We start from the raw sequence: 5,262 nt of genomic DNA, 5'->3' as shown, positions 1-5,262 counted from the left end.
GGGGAGGGTAGAGAAGGGAATAGGGTAGGGGATAGGGCGTCCGGTAAACTTACTCACTTGGCGAAACTTTTTTCTGTGAGAACGTGGTATTTCTCCGGTCGAGCCGGCCCATTCGTGCCGAAGCATGGCTCTCCCACGTTAAACTTGTACGTTGTACTGCATTGCTCTTTTCAAAATCTGATATACTTAATTCTCGTGTCGTGATGATTGTTGTTAAACTCCTTTGAAACGGCTAGACCGATTTTGATTAAATTTTGTGTGTTTATCAGATATATATATTACGATCTAAAAACAAATTATAATGTCATCTGAAAATTAACACAATAGTTCAAAATGTCGTAATAAGCTTTGTCGAATAATCTCTACATTTTTTTGTCTTTTATTCCAAAGCAAAACCAACAATATGTATGTATGGATGTGTGTATGACATAAAGATCGCGTGACGATATCTAAGCCGCCGTATCACCGGCCCGGGGCGCCGGGTATTTAACAGGGGGATTAAGGCGAAGCCTACCTTATACGAAGCACGATACCTGAAATGAAAAGTTGAGATTAAAGTGATTTAAAACTATTGTTTATAAATTATTACTTTAGAATTCAAATTTTGAAGCACAGTATTAAAATATAATAGAGGTGTAACAAAACTAAGTGATAATACATTAGGGGTTGTATGTTTCCCATAAATAGAGTTCACTGCGAAAGTAGCAGCGCTGAAAAAAGCAACGTTTTTCGTGATTTGTATCGGCAAGCGCCCATACGTGAAAATAAGCAACTCTTCAGCACTGCTACTTTCACAGCGAACTCTATGTAGGAAATCTATACATACCCCAAAAGTATTATCACTTACTTTTGTTACAATCTGTATAGTATATTATATTTTCATCGTTATTGCACGTAGACAAAGTGAATTCAGACAGCTTTTAATATCAAAATAATGCAGAATGACGTAGACGTTTAACGTATTTCTTTGGGCGAGTTAAAAAAATATTATCTAAATATCAAACCAAAAATCATCACCCGAGTAACCTATTTGTTTAGAGCGAGCGTCGCCTTAAAAGCATCAACTACCTTAGCCTCCTGGGCGTGATATTTTTTTATCCCCCAATTTCGGCGGTAAATTGCAATCCGATAGCCGCGTCCCGCCCGCCCTAGCGTGGGGCAATTATACACAGACGGCTTTTTATGCTCATTTATGTTTATTTATTTCATAAAATATGATTTTTTATCATAAAATATCTTCTGTAATTAAATTGAAGTTTTATTAGGCATAACCCTCTAATTTATGAATTTTTTAAGCAATTTCTGTTTTGATTTCTAAAGAAATGCTTTACTTTTGCAATAGTAAAGCACAGCAAAAGTAATATAACAATAATAATGGGTCACCGGGAACGTCACATAGGTGTCTTTATTTTAATAATAGTAATATTTCATTCGTAGATTCCATTACACAGATTTTCCAAGGACATTGTCAATAAAATGAAGGTGCTATTCAGTGGAAATGGAGAAGCGAATCCAACTTATTTCCAATAGAAAGTTCAATTCTGACGTCATTTCGAGCTTGAAACGTTTCATCAAACCTATTTTATTCTGTGTCATTTTATGCATGTTGCAAGCTGTAACTGATTGATACCTTCTTTCAAACAATGAGGTAAGTAGGATCAATATTATTTATAGTCTATTCATATAAGCACGACATTATAGACAATTACAATAAAGGAAAAGATGACTAACTAACTAAAAATTTTTTTTCTTAAGGCTTCTTTGTCATTTATCTATACATATAATAAAATCGTAGGAAAGTCAATTCTGTACATTGAAAATTTTTGAAAAATAATACTTGCGACGTGATCTACTATGCTGACGCGGACGAAGTCGCGGGCACCAGCTAGTTAGATATAAGACGGTGGCCGCAACTCTGTTGCGCCTATATTCTTCCAGGATAAAAAGTATCCTATGTCCTTTCCCGGGACTCAAAGTATCTCCATACCAAATTTCAACAAAATCGATTTAATGGTTTGGGCGTGAAGAGGTTACAGATAGACAGGCATTAGTGTGGATTTTTATACATTACTATCTCAATCGAAAACAGACTAGGTATAGCTACTCGTTTATTTTTTCATAATTCACATTTTTAAATAAAAACATTTGTTTTAACTCCACAATCTGATATTAACGTGTTACGTAACAATATATGCCGAGTCTAAAAACACCCGCAGTTTAGTTTCACGTCAAGGTGTTCACGACGTGTCGCTGTCACGCATTTTTTATTACCTCCACGTTTGTTTTGGCAAACTTCGTCACTTACTAGACATGGGCTTACTTGATATCGATATTATTATCTTATGAGAAAACATAGAACCTTTAGGGTCAATTCAGACCGCAACGCGACGCGTAGATACATTTCTAAATTTGTATGGATTTGACAGATTTCAATTGCATGAGACGTCTTGCAAATCTGTCAAATCCATACAAATTTAAAAATGCGTCTAAGCGTCACGTTGCGGTCTGATTAAACCCTTACTTAGTGGAACTTTGTAATTCTTAGCTAAGAAAAATCTAATATAACTTAAGCTCATAATATTATTATGCTAGTGTTTGGGACTCTAGCTAGAGCGTTCCAAGGCATGCCTCATACATATAACAATATAGTAGTCCTCCTGAAGTTATGCAATAATTCTAGTTTCATAAGAGAAAATAACAAATAAGGAAGGGTCGCAATACGTCCAGTATTTTGTAATATCATTCGATAAAGTAGACCTCGTCATGGTAATTTAGCCATGACGTGGTCTACACCAAATATTACCAAAATCAACCCAGTAGTTTTGTTGTCTTTTGCAAATAAAAGGAACTTTCTTGTATATACCAAGAGAGCATCGACATATCATCCCATCTCTACCCGCTAACGACCGTCCAGGTGAGCCGTCCACACTTCATTACGACGCGGATGTCCGCCGCGCTGCCGCTCAAACACCGTGTAATAACAGATAACACTTGGCACGCGACGCGGCGCCGCTGATGCCTAGAAAAAATCTAGTTTACTAGGTAAAAATAGTGCCGCTATTTTAAGAAGTATTTGGGACAATTTTGTCTGGTTTTTATTGACTGGCTTTTGAGTTGACTCTCAGCTCACTGCAATGCAATAATTAATAGGCTGATTAGTATTATTATTACTTTATAAGTGTTCCCTTTTTAGGGTTCCGAAACCAAAGGGTAAAAACGGGACCCTATTACTAAGACTTCGTTGTCTGTCCGTCGCCAGGCTGTATCTCAAGAATCGCTATAGCTATACTTCTGAAATTTTCACAGATTGTGTATATCTGTTGCCGATATAATAACAAATACTAAAAACAAAATAATAAAAATATTTAAGGGGAGCTCCCACAAAAGTGATTTTTTTGGCCTTTTTTGCTCGTAATCAAAAATGATAAAAGGTAGACACTTGAAATTTTCACCAAGGCCTTATATATATGTGTACATTAATAATTAATAATAATATTTTTAAATAAAATAAATAATTAATAGATCCCATACAAACACACAATTATTGGCCTATTTTTTCTCTATGACGGTACGGAACACTTCGTGCGCGAGTCCGACTCATACTTGGCCGATTATTAATCTTGCGATCAAAACTTGGCAATATCTATATATTTTATAATGCGGTTACCTGTAGGCTGTATGTCTTTTATGCGCTGAGCCTATTTCGATATGTATAGAGGTACTTTGATACCCCGGGAGTCGGGACATAAGATAGTTACCTCTCTATCAGACCGTGTACCGATTCAAGTCAAGCGATTTAAGCCGAATAATGGTTCTCACACACGCAACTAAACATAAGTTGTCCAGTGTTCCTTACACTGGATATTAACAACTTGCAAGTTTTCTCTTCAAACAGGTGAGCTCCGCCCTCTATCGACCGCGCAGGTGAGAGACCTCCTATTGGCTGAGCCCTGAGGTGCGCCAGGTACCACGTAATGTTAAACCAATCACAAATAACATATTTTAGATTCGTCGCGCTATCTACGTTTTGATGTTTGATAACGAATAGAAAGAGTTGAGGTCAGGTACTTTGTATGTAGAAAATCATTCAGCAAACAGAATGTAGGTAAGTGATATATAAGTAACAAATATGACGTGGGAGAGCCATACCTCGGCACGAATGGGCCGGCTCGACCGGAGAAATACCACGAGGTCACAGAAAACCGGCGTGAAACAGCGCTTGTGCTGTGTTTCGCCGAGTGAGTGAGTTTACCGGAGGCCCAATCCCCTACCCTTTTTCCTTCCATACGCTCTCCTATTCCCTTCCCTACCCTCCCCTATTACCCTATTCCCTCTTAAAAGGCCGGCAACGCACCTGGAGCTCTTCTGATGCTGCGAGTGTTTGCTCGTTTGCCCCCTTATTTTATAAAAAAAAAGTATTATGGAGACGCAATTATTGATTTTAACGTACTCAAACGTTTTGGTTAATCAATAAAACTTTATATTTTATACGCACCTAAATCTAGCTACGTCGTATAATAAAAATGTATAGGTAATTTATGAAAAATTCCTGATGTTCTTGTAAAATTGTAACACATAAATTTTGGAATAGCTATTACCACAACAAGTAACATAAATAAACTTTTAGATATTATATTGAGACTGCGCATAGAGAGGAGCGGAGCGCGTAGCGTGGCGTAGCGGGGTTACGGAGGCTGAGCGGTTCCAGGTTTTAGTTGATTTGTTTAGATATTTTTACTAACTTTTATGCTAAAATTATATTTTTAGACCTTTAAAAGCTTATTGATACTAAAAATGTGAAGAAAAATAAAAAGTTTTTAAGAAAAAAACGCGATTAGATTTAGAATAAATTTTTTTATTCGTTCGTAATAATTTAGGTATTTTTGGGCTCACAACAAGTTCGAAACCGGCAAAGGATATATGAATGTAATGGATCAAATAATATGAAGGTATTTCTTTGAATATATTGATTCAAAGTTTACCTTGAAATATATTTTATGCAACAAAAACGAAAACGCTCCGTCACTCTCTATCTCAGCCGAACACCTTAACATGCATTTGAGATTAGTGAAAGCATTTATGTGAAAGGAAGAACAGGTGTCTTCTGCCAAGCTAAAATGATATTGTTCGCCTCTAAAATATACGATAGCTATTTTCGGCTACGGATTTTCTGAGAATAGGTGTCACCGCGACGCGGGATTATATACAGACGTGTTTATTTATTTCTGAATTTTACCTGTAATAAACTATTTCGATAATATT

Source organism: Aricia agestis, chromosome 5 (genome assembly GCF_905147365.1).
Source record: "Aricia agestis chromosome 5, ilAriAges1.1, whole genome shotgun sequence".
In the NCBI taxonomy this organism is placed as follows: domain Eukaryota; kingdom Metazoa; phylum Arthropoda; class Insecta; order Lepidoptera; family Lycaenidae; genus Aricia; species Aricia agestis.
The sequence above is the reverse complement of the archived record's forward strand: the minus strand, read 5'-3'. Positions refer to the sequence as shown.